Source organism: Aythya ferina (genome assembly GCF_964211825.1).
Source record: "Aythya ferina genome assembly, chromosome: 18".
Classification (NCBI taxonomy): Eukaryota; Metazoa; Chordata; class Aves; order Anseriformes; family Anatidae; genus Aythya; species Aythya ferina.
In genome coordinates, this window is record NC_140317.1 from 8770178 (window position 1) to 8787317 (window position 17140).

At 38.0% G+C, this 17140-nt stretch overlaps 2 protein-coding genes across 4 annotated transcripts in view; one reads left to right on the forward strand and one right to left on the reverse strand.

Annotated features, from left to right (window-relative positions):
- CA10 (carbonic anhydrase 10) overlaps positions 1-17140 on the forward strand; it is a 200536-nt gene that overhangs the window by 97086 nt on the left and 86310 nt on the right. The window lies entirely within an intron of this gene.
- The window catches only part of LOC311420889 (uncharacterized protein), a 210166-nt gene that overhangs the window by 40158 nt on the left and 152868 nt on the right, over positions 1-17140 (reverse strand). Inside the window, exons 4-6 of one of the 2 annotated variants that reach the window (XR_014684589.1) lie at positions 7369-7435; positions 6595-6826; positions 4492-5329 (exon numbers count right to left, since the gene is read on the reverse strand). The gene's annotated coding sequence lies outside the window, so the exon portion shown is untranslated. Of the gene's footprint in view, positions 1-4491; positions 5330-6594; positions 6827-7368; positions 7436-17140 lie in introns of those variants that run through there. The other variant, XR_014684588.1, reaches the window with a different exon arrangement.

A 17140-nucleotide genomic window follows, 5' to 3' on the forward strand; every position in this document is an offset into this window, starting at 1 on the left:
CACTTGCAATTTTTCAGCCCCAGCTTACTGGCACACATCACAGTACTTACATATTACCATGGCTATTTGTGCAAGTTAAACACTTACGTGATACTATAGTTAACGGCTGGCACAAAATGCATAACTGAAAAAAGTAAGTCATAGGTCAGTAACTCTCATGAAAGGTCTATAATTTCATACAGATATGAATGGAAGGAAGCTCACAATCTGAGGAAGGAATACGTAATATTTTGGAGTGGGTGACAAAGACAACCTTTTTACTGTTTATTGCTGTGAATTACAGCATGGTGTTTCCCATTTATAAATTTGCCCTTCTATCTTCTACAAAAGGCAAATATGAAAGGAATAATAGAATTTTGGTAACTAGCTTAGATTGAAGCCATATGCTGCAAAAAGGAATTTATCAGATAAAGTGATAGTCAGAAAAAAAATCTGGTTAGCAATTCCAAATAGCAGCTGACTGAGGATTTTGTCTTTCATCTTGTCCTTTAATCATTTCTACAAGAGCAGTGTTTTTTATGGAAACTAATATTTACTCATTTATGCATACAAAAACATTCTAATAGTATTTAAAAAACTGTGTACATTATATTCTTGTCTCAGATAAATGCAAATCCAGTGTAAATCTGGATTTGTACCACTATTACTGAAACACAGATCTATTATTGAATATCTTTATCCATTGTGCCCTGTTAACTTCAGCTGAAAGGCCAGATCCTGAATTAGTAAAATTCTGTCTAAATATGGAGGCGTGACAGTCTTTAGCCTCATTGAGAACCAGGAAGATCATTTACATCATGGTACCCCTTTGGGGAATTTGTAAGAACTGAATGCAGATGAATACCCCGTTTTTTGATGACTCCTTGAGAAGGCAGGTTCAGAGCAGACACTCTGAATAATAAGAAAAGACACACACAAGAAAAATGTGTTTCATCTACAGTCACTGGAATACATTCAAAGGTAACTGCTCATCCACAGATTGTGCTGTACCATTTCTGGAAAACACGCACATGTTGTATCTGCACAAGGCAGAAAAGATGAAGTGCAGAAAGAGATAAAAGTCACTGAATGTGAAAAAAAAAATAACTGGCAGATATTTGTGTGGATATTCTGGGAAGGTGGGTGTCATCTGAAGATGTGCTAGGGATTTCACCCATAGCATTTAAAACTGGAAATAAGACTGGTGAGAGTAAAAATATTGACTTTCCTTTTGAAATCTCCTTTCCTTCTAAAAGGAACATGAGTTGTTTGTTCCCATTTCAGTTTAGGAAAGAAGCTCTCACAGACTGATTTGAATTTTTTCTCACAAAGGTTCATCCTCAAACTCTGTTCTTTTATTGTAATTTTATCAATCTCTGTCATGTATATCAAGTAGCTTTTTATATTTATTGTATACTGTCAACTATGCTCAGAATAACATGTGGAACATTTTTTTGAAAAAATTTTTGATTTGATTTTTTTTGATTTGAAAAAATCAAATGCTTTCAGTGGGATTTTTTTGTTTGAAATAAATTTGTTAGGGCTCTTTTCCCCATTGTGCTTTCCATCAAAATGTTTGTTGCTCATTTTAATTAAAAACATGAATTCCAAAAAGCATGTACATTATTGACTATTTTCTGCACTATAGGGGTGAATATCACAGTAAATAATGTTTTCAAGAGAAATAAAGGTATTCTATTAAAACTTTTTTTTTTTCTGAAGCATATAGCCATTTCCATTACAAAAGTTTCAGAGGAAACTTCCTAAGAGGTCTAGGACCATTTTTTTAAGGTAGATACATACCTAATGAGGATTTACAAATGTTCTAAGCCCCATTTTCATTAAGAGAAGTTAGTGCCAAAATGAGTCTGTCTTTCAAAATCACTTCAAGCGCCTATTTGTATCTTAAGGACTGAGTTACTTCTGAATTCTGACCCTTTGACTTCTGTGAAGTAAATGATCACTTAAGGCAATGTTGTCCTCCACTAGATTAAATAGACGCCCAATATTTTATCTTCATCTGAATGCATTTTCAGCCACAGTTAATATGAAGTATATTGCATTTTGTATTTGCTGCGTGAAAGGATGATTGATTTATTTCAGACAGTTTATAAAGTATTTTTTTATTCACATCAGGATCTCATCTATTCCTTCCGCATTCATATTTTATAGCACTTTAACTGATTGATTTGATTTGACTCAACACTTTGACAGCACCTTTGGCATGGAGAGTGCACACATATAACACAAATCATTTACTTGATTCATTTCTAAACTATTTATCTTACCCTTAGGTTATTTTGCAAACTTATGGCCTTTTGGTTCTGACCAAATTAACCAGGCAAATGTGGGTAAAACACAAGTCCCAAGTCTCCAGGGGTAAATACCTTACTAATTTATATGTCTTATTTAAAGTGCTGTACAATATGCTTGTATTCATAATAATGCAGCAAAGGCATCAGAGCTTAGGCCTGAAGTTGTCTAACTTCAGAAGCACCTTTTGGTGCTTGTCTCTGTCTCTCACTTTTCCAGACTGAAAGGAACAAATCAGGTCTGGCAGAAATGGCTTCATTCCTGCTGAAGTCAAAGGAGCAATACTGGCTCTCACCCATCTCTGAATTTGCCAATTTTGTGATGCAGAAAGGCAAGATAAATTTTTATTCCCAAAAGCTTGCTGGTTTATCTGCAATACTTGAGGTAACTGTGCTGAGAAGGCAGAAACAGAGCATGAATCTCTGCTCCCAGAGGCAGACTTTTTGCACTATCCTTCCTCTATATGGAACAACTTAGAACTCTACCATACTCAAAATTTGTGTTGATCATTTACAAACCCTTAAGAAACTACTCAGGCGCCTAAATAAAAATTCTTCCTCGAAAAGGTGTTTATTCTTTTTAGGGGAAAAAAAAAAAAAAAGTAAATCTGGGTATATTTTATGACTTCTTTCCATTAATCTGTTTCCTTTTCTCCACGTTCTGACATGCTCACAAATAAGGAGAATTTGTGAGCATGTCACAAATATAGCTCAGTTGTAGCTATATTAAATGTAACTACAATAGAGCATAGTACTGCAATCACTGAAGTGAAACTAGCTTAATGGGGAACTTGTGGTGAAATACACATCAGAGAGGAAACTAGAATGGAAACTTCATAAACTTTCATTTCAAAGACTAGCAGCTGTCCTGCATACATGCATAAAATACCTATTCACTTCAGTGCACCTGATCAATTGCACTGTAATGCTAATGTTTATTTATAAAATTAAATGCTAGAGGATTTTTTTAAATAGAAATTGCTGCTTTTCTTAAAGGTATAAGTTTGTAAAGAAATCATATGGTTAACCATATCAAGATAAAATTTATATCTCTTTATGGCTCTTACTTCTTAGCTTTAATATACATATTATACAGGTTGAATTAGTAACTATTGATTAGGATTGCTTCCCCAAATTATTACTTTATGATTCTCTTCTTGGATCGGGACTGTTTTTTTGTTGTTTTTAACCTAAGGGCTGAAAGACATTCTTTAGCTAAAACCTTTGTATCACAAGGCTGAAAAACTGACAGTAACTGTATGTTTTCTAGAACTCTTCTTTCTTTACAAATCCTATTTTATGTCTGATCTCTGGCTTCATGGCTTACAAACATGCTAAAACTATTATAAATCTCAGAGAAAGGCAAAATAAAGTTCCAAATAACAGGTTCTAAGTTCTCGAGCTTTCTGTAGTAGATGTGCTGATGGTGGATGACATTTCTCTGACTGAAATGCTTTCAGCATCTGGCTTTTGTAAACAACAAAGGCCATTCTGAAATGATTGTATTTGGGCTGTGACCGAAGCTATGCGGCTGTTATATTTACAGTACAGTAGATGTCAAATAACAGTCAAAGTAATTTGGGCATCACGGGAAATAATAGGAGTGATTCTAGTGCTTTCTGTGAAAACCTTCAAATTCCCATTTCATTAAAAATTCCACTCTGCAGCTGGTAGCAGAGATTACTAGGTTTCACCATCTGTGCAGATTAATGTTTCCTAAAGGAGAATGAATGCAACAGATGAGATGGCTGGCTTTTCAGATAAAACAAAAACCCAAAGTAGAATCTCTTTTCTGACTCTTGCATCTCACACCTGTTTCCTTTTAATCACATGACTGAATTGTTTAGGACAAACGATTCCAGCTTTCCTTAAAGCTGATTAATTTTAAGACTTCAGATCACCAAGATGTTTGTGGGCTTGTAACTATGTAGAATTAGTGATGGGAAGAGTGAGATTATTGTTAGAAATAGGTTGAACACCTTCTTTAGATGTTATTCTGCTCATATCCAAATAAAAAATCTTCACCCAAACATGCACAGTGATTTAAAAGCATCACCATATGTGTTATAGGCTGGATTAACAAAGACAAACCAACACGTGGAGTCTCGGTTGCTTAAAATCTATGCCCTTGCTGTTTTCAGTCTCATCTCTTTCTCTTCTACTGGCCATTACTAATCTTTCCAGGGAAGCAAGCATGTGATTCATTTAAATTGTGTTTTTAATCAATCCTATGTCACTACATATCTTACAATGTTATAATTTTCAAATTACATTAGCTTCATTGCACACCAAACACTGAAATAAATTCTTGGCAGTGATCACTGTATTAGGATGAATCACTAAAATTAATAGAGTTTCTGGATTTGCCAGGAAATGGGATCATTAATTTGATTATTTCTTGAGGGCAAAAAAGGAAAGCACAATAGGCAATTACGGTGACCTTGAAACATCCACTGTGCTTACCAAGCCTGGTGTCAGCCATTGCATTGCCTTGGTTTCCCGGTATACGGGCATGTCTTCCCTCAAATAAAAGGTGTTTTGCTTTTTTCTTAAATGTGCTGGTGAATAGACAGTGGCTGCTACCTGAGACCACAAATCACAACGTGGTGGAGCCAGCAGCCTCCCGTAGAGGCAGCACACAGCACAACGCGGAGGGGGCGGCTGCCTCGTGCGGAGGCAGGTGTTCCCAAAGCTCTCCGGGTGGCTGCGGAGTTCCATGTTTCGTCTCCACAAAAGCACTCACCCATGCGTGAGGAACAGCAGTAGCAGAGGGTATTACCATCCATATGGATTAAACATTAAAAAAGCCCAACACCCCAGAAACCAATTACTAATACAAACATGAAAGTGGATAATTAAACTCACTGGCAACACTGGTCCATGCTCTCCCTTGCATTCTCCTTTTATTGAAACCCAGCTGTTCTTTGGCTGTTGCCAGGGGTAACCAGCAGTGACATTCAAGGTCATCGATGAAAAGCAAGCCTTTTTCCCATGGATATTTTCCACTTTCTCAGAAACTTGCATCTTCGAATAAATTCCTTTAAAACAACAACTGTGGGTTAATAAAGCACTCACTTGTTTTGGTTTAATTTCCATTGCCTGCCCTTTTTTGGTCAGACTGTTTCTGCTCTTCCATGCTAATTGCAACCAGCAATATCCCCAGAAGCTCAATGTTTAAGTAATGTCTCTCAGAAGTGTATTAACAGGGTCACCAAGTCTGCTCTGTCCTCTTTTGAGACAGATTGGTGACTCTAGAGAAGCGTCCTTGTAAGGCTTCCCAGAGCCACAGTACCGCCAGAGCTGCTGTGCTGCCAGCAAGCCCTGTCCCATTCCTGTGTATGCTTCCCAAGCAACTACAAGTCTCTTCATTTTGGTATTTTGTATATGCTACAATTTTCCCCTGTCTATATAGCTGGTGATTCATTTTTTATATAGTTTTCTGCCAAGCAAATACTTTATAGAGTTCATTAAAGCACTTTCAGAGGAATAAAGTTAGAGTTTCATGGGAAGATATGGAAAAAATCCATTCTTTTAATGTGAATTCTGTGGTGATTCATCATGCAGTTCTACTTTATATGATTTTGAAATGGTTAGGAGTACACTGTATGGTTTAAATTTATTTATTTATTATTATTCTGTTTTATATAACTTGTATTTGTCCATTGCTCATTTTACACTTCTGATGTAAATAAGCTGTCTGATTATGAACTGGAGAGAAATTAATATTTTCAAATGTTTCATACTGAACGTGAGGTCCCTGTGCATTTTTTATTATTTTGCCAACTTTCCAAACCAGTATTTTTCTCTTAAAAGATACTGCTTAAGATACGAATATTTGGGGATAGAGGAGCCAAATTACAGCTTTGCTTAGGTGAGCGTAACTGCTTTTGATGCAAGTGGGAGTTTCACTTGTTTACGTGGTGCTTAATTTAGAAAAGTGTTTTACATCTCGTTTGACCCAGATTTTCCTACATGATATTTGGAAAATACGTGGAACATGCACAGCAGACATCAGAGGCTGTATTCAGTACCTTCCCTGACCTGAGAGCATCCATTTCAAAGTGCTTCACAGCCAGCAAGTGGAAGGTGAAAAAAGACCTGTCTGCTTATCTAGGAAGGGATTCTCTCTTCCAGACACAGCACAGCTTCGTCTGAGTTGCTCAGTTAGCAACTAAAAGCCCTGGAAGTGGTTTAGGCTGGATTATGAGAAGTGCGAATGACAGTACTTACCTATTTCACAAGCAGATTATAATGATTAAGTATTAATTGCTTGCAATGTAGGTGGATAGATTTTCAAACTCACCAGAGGGCTTTATAGCTTTTCTGTGAAGCTGCCTCAACGGATAAATGTCAGACCCCATCTTAACAGAACAATTGTCACTGTCAAAATGTTGTCAAATGCTGGTGTGACAGCAGACATCGCAAGGCAGCGTGCCGGGATGGGAGCACAGGACTCGAGCTAAAATTGACGCAGCTGCATGTTTACTTGCTCGGAAACGTCTCTGCAGCAGGTTGTGCCAGCAGAGGGACAATACCTGCATCACACATAGAGCAGTGGGTGAGAAAGGGCTTATACACACAACCCAACACCCTTCAGCAAGAGTTTAAGATGGATGGCATCATCACACGTTGCAGAAAATACTATCTTTTTTTTTTATTATTTTTTGCACATGCATATTCATTTCCTAAGGGCTAGGAACTAAAAGGTGCCGCTTAAAGCACACAGCCTGGGCTTTGAGAGAATGCAGAGAAATTTTTCTGAAGCCCAGAGCAGCTTTATGAATTGTTACAGAAATTCAGAGTGTATAGCTAATTGGAGGAGTGTTTGTGCTTCACTGCTGTAGCCAAGGCTGCTCTCCTCCTCTGTTTTATCTTTCCTCCTTTCTTCACTTCACAGTCTAAGTAACTGCAAGTGGCTTTCAGACTTAATTTGCATCCTGCACAAGGTAAATGACAGAAACTTTCTTACATTACTGCAATTGAAATGACTGTAGGAAGTTTTGCAAGGATGTCTCATCAGTCCTTATTCTATCAGGAGGGAGACATATTACGCTCAAATACAGTTATTGTATGTTACCTGCAAAGTAGCTTTCCTCTGGTGGGCCTGGTCTTCACATCTACCTCAGTGAGAAGAATATGTACACCTGTCAAAATGAGATTTTCATTTTATGAAAAATAATTAGGACAATGGAGAAGAGGCTCTTTGTTCCAAATTTGTGTGTATGATAAATAATTCCATAAGTCTTTCTTCCTGCATGAGTATTTCTGGGATCGGGCCTTGTATTTGGAAAATGACTGGAAAATACTCTTTCTTAAACACACATGATTTCAGAACAGTGAAGGTGGCTGAAATGTAAGCATCTCTGAAAATGGTAAATTTTTTTACCATTTTCATTTTGACCATCAGCTTTTGATGGTCAGGGCAATAATTCTTGGGTGCTCTTCAAATTTCTAGAGAATATTTGCATTTTCGGTTTTGTTTTACTTACAGACTCACCCCCCTACTTGACATCACTGGTAATACATGTTAGAACTACTCCCCTGAGTAGACTTGAAAAGGACCTACCTGAAATATAAACCTGATTAAGTCTAGCATATTCTGATTTGCAGAAGATTAATTGAATTATGCGAGGTCCAAACCACCTTTTTATTCCTTATACAGATTGTTATGTTTACTTCAATGAATTATTCAAATGAATGAAATATCAAGATGTGGCCCAGAAACATCTTACAAGGGAGCTGCGAATACAATTCCGTCAAGCCTTTGCTCAGTACTACAGATTTTCACTGGAACTTAAATTTTGCTGCAGTACACCCACAGCTAATCTGAGACAAATTAAGTGTCCTTGCTGACTTGTGAAACAAGGTGTTTCCACATACCATGCCTTTTGTGCCACCACCCCCTTTTTAACAGGATTAAGAAATCAATAGTTGTGCTGTCAAGGGAGCATAAGCATTTCAGAAGGTACAGTGGGATATTTCTGCCTGATCCTTCATTCAGAAAAGTATGCCAACCATATTTCAGGTTCATAATGAGTTGGAACCATTTCACGTGTCTAAAATTCAGGGAAGAACCATTTAAAATATAGGCCTTATATAGCTAATTAAAAAAAACTCCATAACATGAGTTAAGCCTTTTTTAAATCTCTGAAATACAGGCATTTACTGATGTAAATTCAGAGCTGTACTATGACACTATCAGTTTCCTTTGTTCACTGAATTAATATAACGTTAAAAAGTTCACACTGCAGATGTGTTTAGAAACGCTTGGGCTAAGCATGTCGTGTTGCTGAGCTGACAGACGTCAGCTTTGTTGAATATTCACAGACTAAACCTATTTGTTCACAGCTGTCTCAAATGTCAGAAATCTGTGTTTTTAGGGAATTCCCATAAGAACCTGTTCCGCTTTTCTGTTCATCTTACCACTGACTAGACTTTGTTATGCTCAACTTCTTTTTGGCAGGCAGTTGACTGAGTAGGTGATCAGAGAGGTTACAGACATGTCTCCTTGGAACTATGGGCATTTGTAGAACATAATATTCTCTCTTTTTATACATCTCCCTAATATTCCAGTTAAAATTGGTGACCCAGTTGGTGAGAAGAACGTCATGGGAGTGTTTATATTTCATATGGGACAATTGCAAAGAAATCCTGAGAACAGATGTAGTGCAGGAAAATGCAGAGAACCAGGAAAGACGGTGTTTTTTCAGATAATAACAGAAAGCTATTTTTAGTGGCCATGCAGGCTGAGAAAAGAACGAGTGCCTAATGGAAGCGGCTTGCTGGTTGTGTGGAGAGCTGTCCTCTGTGCATTTGCAACTGTCTGTCAAGATGAGCTTGACTAGCAGAGCAGCCTTCTATACACCTTTTGTATGTGTCCTGCTCCACCTGCATGTGTGTGCAGCCTTTGCTGCAAGTTGTCATTATGTAATCCAAAATCACTTCAGCGCTTAAAAGTGTAGACTCTATGCCAGATACAGTGAAATTCACTTTAAACATTCCCTGCAGGGGCTGTTTCTGCTGTCTTCATCTTGGATCAAGGTTAAAGACACAATACAAATCTGCAAAAGGCAAACTATTCCCTAATCAGCAACTCAATTTTCAAAATTCTGACCTTGAAAGCAGGAAAATATAAAAGAGATCTTACGAATAATAGAGGTGAAATTATGGAAAAACAGTGGCAGACAGACTTTTGGGAAAAGGGGGCATTGTTCGGGCTGCATTGGGGCCACATCTTTATCTGCCTTTTGAAGAAACATCAGAAGAAGCTGAAGGGTAAACCCATCTGCAGAATGCCTGTCCTTTTTTCTCCTTAATTCCATCCATTTTCACTTAAGCTTACAGACCCAGCACCAACAGTTCACAAATAAAAGGCTTATCCTTATCTCCATTCCTTTTGAGAACAGGATGATAAAACTCCTAATCTGTAATCATGTCCAGCCACCCGAGGGTATTGTAACTTCCTACTGTCAGAACAGAGAGACCATCACAGGTACTAGTAAAGAAGTTATTGAGTATAACCCACTTGTAAACCTTACATCCAGATCTCAGTCCCTATGTCCAGTGCTATGTCCACATAGAAAATTACCAGGTCTGAGACCTATCTGAGAGCGTAACACAATATAAAAGAGTCTAGTGCTAATAGCACATTTTCTACCTCAATAGATGGACATTCAAGATGCATTTCTTACTACTGCTGTCTTCTCAAGTACTACTTCAGACATCTTGCCATAGCAGCTGAGCCCATTGTAGTCAACTGTAAAAGCTGTCCTGAGAAAAGGATCTCTTTTTACCTGTATTATCAGCTCCTTATTCTTATATCCAACCAACCAGCCAAGCCAATACAGCTTCTTCTATTTATATGGTAACAGGAGACATCACTGTAATAATGCAAAAGCCAAGGGTCTGCCACTGAGACACAAGTGGCAAATCACTGCCTTCTTCAGCAGATTTGTCCTGTCAGCCCTACAGGAAAATCGAAGGAAACAAAACCATAACTGCACACACTACTCAGCTGCCACATTAAAGTTGACAATGGACCAAAAAAAAAAAGGAGGGTGGGGGGGAAGAGAGAGAGAAAGGAAAGGGAGAAATCAAGATTGCTGGGAATTTTGCAGAGCTGGAGAGAGGGTTGGAAAAAAAAAAAAAAAAAATTAGCATCACAAAACTTCCCAGCTAGATCTGGAAAATCTTAGAATGATGCAAGAGCAGCTGCCATGGTTTGGAGGGGTACTGGTGAGTTGAAGCCATGGGTTTATCACCCACGGTTTTGCCATGTTCACGACAGATGGGCATCAGCTGAGTATTCTTATTTTTGTCCATTTTAAAAGCAAGTATTTCCTCCACGAACATCAGAATTAATTGGAATTCTGCACTTGAAAATGTCAACAGTCTGATTCATCCAGTGGCCTGCTATGCAAATCATTTTTTCTGAATGGAGCTAGATGTGTGGTGCCTATATGAACTCTCATTACATTGTAGCCCCTCCAGGTTCATTTAAACTTGTTTCAGACTCTTTGTGGTATGGTTCTTCAGGTATCCAAGCAGGTGTTTACAAAGGGAGCTGGAGTTTCTAATGAGTGGTTTGAAAGCTACATATACTTAGCCATGTGTTTTAACCATAGCATCATTTATACGTATTTTCTTTATCACTGCCTCCCCAGAAAGCTAGTGCATTCTTAGCAAGGTTTTTCTTCCATATATGTTTATGCTGGGATGCTCTTCTATGCATTTGTATAGGTAGAGCTTCTATATATATTCACAGATCATCCAAAATAAAAACCCATTAAAATAAAGTTGAACTCATTATCTCACTTTTTGCAGGGCTGTAAAGTCACAGTAGTCACATTAGCAGTACTGCTGATGTCAGACTCTGCACTGATGTGTTCGAGAAGGAAAGGGGAGCAGAGCTGCGTACCAAAAACACTAGAGGGTCACATCATATGCACATCAGTACCTCCAGCTGAGACATTAATATCACTCCTGATGTATCCTAGTGGAAGTAAAATTTTCAATTCAGTGGTCTTTGTCCACTGTTCTTTGTGCTCATCTGTACAATGTCAGCAGTCCTTAAAGCAGTCTCAAGCATCAGTTTGAGAAATACATCTCCAGAATGAGCTGAGATGGCAGACAGCTACAGGAAGAGTTTTAACAGTTGTTTTGAAAAAAGGATAATGGAAGCAGTCTCTCTGGGAAATAGTTTTACATATTTCATGGTGCCTGACTCAGAAGCAGCGATGCCCAATCTATGTTAGCAGTCCCTAGACACAACAGAAATACAAATAGTGAGCAGTTGCTTTGTGGAGACCACAAACACATCATCAAAAATTAAAAAAAGATTCAAAGATTGTATACTGGAGATTAACAGAAGTACAGAAATACTGAGGCAGTTTTCAGAGCTACTCACAGTCAGGCTCCTTTGATTCGCATCTTCTTGTCCTGGTTTGACTCCCATAACTTATCTTAAGACAAAGCAAAAAGACACCTACAAGCTTTCAGCTTGATATTCTGGGAGGATTCTCGTCTGGAAACAATCTGAACATATCATGGAAAGGCTGAATAAAATCTAAGGGTCACATTGTCTCTTTTGTAGTCATTGCTAAAAGAGGGAAATACCTGAGAAAAAGCTATCCAAAACTATTTTCACATAATTTTTCCAAACCCATCTCACAAGTAACGAGCACAGGGCATATCCTTCAATCTCTTTTGAACCCGAAACTTTAGGGTTTTTTGACAGGAAGACCTTTTGAAATACTCACCTTGAAACTGTCCCACAAATCCCTAAACTGAGGTAATCTACCTTCTTATGAGGGTTAAAATAGAGTCAAACATTTCTCAGCTCTGCCTGCTCCTTCTGTTTCATCCTGCATTTTGAAGCAAATTAGTTGAGATAACAAAACTGAAAACCAGCAAGTGCTATGACTTTCCAAGATAAAGCAGCATTGTTTCCAGGTTGCACCTGCTCCACTGAGCTGTAAAATACAAGCATCAAAGCAATAATGCTGTTTATTGCCCTGAAGAGCATTGGTGCCTGATGCCAGCGCTTTTCCATGTGGGGAACAGGAGAGGGAAGAAGCTGCATCAGTAGGAGAGTACGCAGGGTGGTAGGGGAGCCCTGCCTGGGGCTTCAGCTTCCTTGGCCGCCATCCTCAATCTGGTCATAAACTTTTACAGTGGAGAATAACTGCAGTGTTGAAAAGATTCAGTAAGAAGTAAACTGCTGATGAAGCACAGAGATTAGGAGTTTGGAAAGCAGAGTGAGAATATTTTATCTAGATGAACACACCGCTTTTTCTCTTGCAGGCTTCTACCATAAGTTACAAATTGACCCCAACTCAAATTGTCTAATCCAAACAGGGCTAAAGTCAAAATGGCTCAAAATCAAACTCTGCCTAGCATTAATAAACAAAAGTATCACTCATCTTCACTGACATTTTCCTTTGCTTTTAGGTTAACAAGAACTGGATTTTTATGGGACTTTTTTAAACTTAGTTCTCTTACATGGTTTTTAGTACAGCTGAGTAAAGGATGTTTGAAACACGCACTGGAACCATATTAAACATTAATGAATAAAGTGCTAAAGTAACACGGGTTTAGTAGTAGGCTTAAAATGTTAGGTCTGAAAAGAGGAGACATGATTTCAATTTTTATTTTATAATATAAACACTAGCATTAATAATTAACCTGTGAGTCTATTAAGGAATACTCTGTTGTTCAAGGAGAAGATAAAAATGGGAGCAGCATGGAAAGGGTCAAGACAAATGCGCCATGGCTTAGAGTTGTTTAGTCACCAGTGGAAGTAGCAAGTGTAAATGTATTCCTGATAATGCAGAAATTCAGAAAATTGTATTAGCTTTGCAAAAGAATCTTTACTGCTCTTTGTTCATTTTTTAGTGCCTGACTTATATACCTTGCCAGCAGAATGAGTAATTGCTACCATTCTGCTTTTGTTTGTATTCCCTTATAGTCCAACATATTCTACACCATCAAGATGAGATGCAAACACCAGCAATAAATTAAGCTAGCTGCCATGGCACCTTTATTGTTTCTGTGGATTGCATCTGTTGACACTAGATGGATGATTCAAGATAAAGAGAAAAAGAAAAAAATGTTAAAAAACGGGCCGGGGGGTGGGGGGGGGCAGGGGGGATTTAAAACTTTCTGAGCACTTGCATTTGATTCAAATGCTGATTTAGGTTTAAGGCAAACTAAAATGTTACTTGTCTGCTCTGAACCATCACAACAGCTCTAAGTACTGCTGCTTAGTGGCTTGGTTTCCACCATGTTCGCCCACAGCTCTGAAAAGGGAAACCAGAGTGCAATTTAGCCCTAGATGTGTATTATAACAAAAAATTCATGCCACCCATGGGCAGAGTTAGAGAGGCAGGATAGCAGAGCCCGTGCCTGTCAGTATGCCCTTCCTCAGAAGAGAAATATATAGCATGCTATCTTGCCTCAGGTAACAATCCCAAGGCATTGAAATGTCTTGTCTTTTCAGATCGGTAACCTGAGTATCTCCTCAGAGAATTTTGCAGGTTGTTAATTATAAAAAGGCAGTAAAATTGTAAAAGGAAAGACCAAGACTGTGATCCTGGGTTACACTGCTGAGCCATAAGTGGCACATAACTGGAGTTATGGGAAGAAATTAATGGAAAATTGAAGCTGAATATCAGGAAAAACTTTCCAACAGTGAGAGCTACTGGACTATGAAAGTCTCCCGTGCGAAATGGCAGATGCTCTTCTTGCCTGAGAGTCTCAACACGGCGCTGGACAAAGTGTTCTGTAAGGACCATGCCGAAGAAGCCCTGCAAACTGATCTTTTTTCCTGACGTACTCAAAACACTCTGACAGAATACAGAAGACACAATGGCCTTGACAGGAAGCCCCCGTTCCTTTGCTTTACTTGTGAATGATGCTACTTTACTTTGCTATTATATGAGGTTAAAAATATCCAGTTAAAATATTTAGTTGCTCTCTCAGTATACAAATCAACGCATGCTGAAGAGGAGAGGCCTTCCTGAACATGCTCGTACATGTAGGTGCCCTTTACACAACAGAATGCGTTTAATTTTCAATCTGAAATTTCTTTTCAACCCTACTTTATTCATTCTTCCTAGCAACACGAGTCTCATAGCACTCATCTTGAATGCTTTAACGTGCAATACTTAAGTGGGCTCTATAACATTTTTCAGAGCAACTTTTGTTTTTTATTAATGACATTCCAAAACCAGTTTATAACCATCTGTATGCATTTCTTTCAAGTCTGTTTTTTGTAGGACTAGCCTACATACCACTGGATGTGACAGTTTCTATCTGGCTTTATTTTTATTGCTGAATATAAATGTAGAGTTTGTCTGTGAATATTACTGCTGCCCTGCAGCTCTGGTAGTTTTTTATGCTTAGTCTTTTTAATGATTATGTATAGTTTGTCTTCTAAATGCCTTTTCTACTGTTTACTGGAGTTGTGAAGTATTCACCGACTTCATGAGATGTGACCAGTGCGTAAGAAGGAAAGGGGATTTGATTATTTAAATTGCATGGAAAAATATGCATACTGTCAAAACAAAGAAATGCGTAGGATTGTATTCTCACTTACACTCATACATATCAGGAATAACTGCATTTAAACGAGTGGACTGGTATCACTGCAAACCCAATCTAAATGTCAGTAAAATCAGGTCTACCACTTCCATATACAAGAATATTGTAGTTTTAGAGATCCCGTTATATTCTGGAAACTGTTTACCTTTTACTTACCTTGCTATCAGTAACACTAGAAGTAATTAAAATTTGCATAAAATATTTTCCAAATCATGGCTTTTTTTTCCCCTTTAACAACATGTCTTACAATCACTTTCATTTTATGTGATTTTTTTTGGCAGTAGGGAAAGCATTTTATCATTATTGCTTTTATTATTCATTATTGTGAATATGAAACTTCACAGATTGGCAAGGATCTCAGGATATGTTTTCATATCCAAACTGTGTTTAAACCTTTCTTATTAAGCTGTATATCTCAAGTTGATTGAAGCATACTAAGGTTTGGATTGGCTTGGGTCACACAGCATAAATTCAGCAAGAGTTCAAATTACTCCAGATATATACTTGTGCAACTGAGTTAATGATCTGATTCCTAGAGTGGGATTCATCTGCTGTACGTCAACCATCCAGTTTCATTCAGGCTGCATCAGTGCAGAGAGAGGGGCATTTCCAGTAGTAATTTATCCTACTTTAACACAATGATCAGAAATAGGTGAATGATAGGCACCTGACGCTCTCCAATAAGTATATGGGCAGCTAAGACAATTATTTAAAAGATAACTAGGTATGAATAGTAGCAAATAAGGCAAGATGAATCTTGGCCCTAATGGCTGAATAAACTTTTTTTTTTTTTTTTTAAAAAAAAAGACAAACTGTTTCCTCCAAAAAAAAAAAAAACTTCTGGATTTGATTTTTCAGATATTTACGTAAGTGCAGAAGCATTTAGACTGCAGACAAGATAATTGTTGCCAGGGGCTATCTTTGCTGTGGCACCTTGCAGCCTCTGGGCCTGCCTGGTTGCCTCCATAGCAGCATCCACACAGCGCGGCCAAAATGCAGCGTGGCACACGGCCACTGTAGCTGAAAAGTCTCCCGGAGCTGTACACATGTGCTGGTAGGTGCTGGTGTCACTGTACAGCCTCTAGTTTTAAATCCTGACACAGAAGCATCTCAGAAATATTATGTAACTAGGAGAAAGGACATAGTTTGCTTTAGTTTGCTTTTTTAAAATGATGCAGGTTTTGATTAATAATTTTACACTGTTCTGATACAAAGTGCACCGTTTACGAAGACAAACTGTTTATATTTTCTTACAGTTATCTTGAGTAAAGAAAAGGTAGCACTGTGGCTCATCTGATTATATTATACATCTATAGTTTAAAAGATTTTCCAATTTTATCTATTTATAAAATTACTTGAAGCTGAGGATTAAAGAGAAAGGTTTAAAGCAGAAAAGCTGATTTAAGACTGAAGATCTTTCTTAGCAGCATCCATTTAAAGTTAATCTTTGATCATCTCTGAAGCTGATTACCTAACATATAAAACCTATAAAAATTATCCCCTCTCTTATTATGCAATACAAATATTGTATTCCTTCAAATTCAGCTGATTGTGGAGTAACATTCAGAAAATCTGTTAATAAAATAGTTGTGTTATACACAGAGACAAACAGGCTGTGATGGAAGGAGGTAGAAGGATAGTGGAAAGCTTTGTCATTGTCACTCACAGCAGTGAAGTACAATTGTAGGATCACAGAGAGGGCTTGTAAGGCACCGCTCCCCTTATCTGAAGATAGCAAAGGGTTTAATATTTAAATGTACCTGATAGAGAACATACAACAGCGCCATGCTATACCCTTACAATCGACTTATTGATTTCACTTGCTGTTCTGCCTGGCTATTAAATGTTCCCAGTACTCCTGTATGCAGCATTGCCAAAGTAAAAGTAAAAACCTACACTCAGCTTGCCAGATTTTCTCTTTGGGCCTCCTGAATTGGGCTTCTTGCATTCACCTCAGGAACGGTGTGATGCCAGTTAATGCAGTGTCTCCACTCTGTTGCTACCAACATCCATCAAAGGCAAAGACCATCCACAGAACCTCTTAATGGCAGAGCTCCTACAACTGCTACACTTTGGTGTCTCTGCTGTTTCTGCTACTTGGAAACTCATTTAGTTTGAGGCAGCAAACTAAACTTTTCTGTGTAGGAAAAGTTTTCCTAAGCTTTCACATACTCAGACTTGCTGTAAATTAAAGGTTTTTAAATCATCCTATACTTTATTCCCACAAGCCAAGATGGGAGGAGGGATGA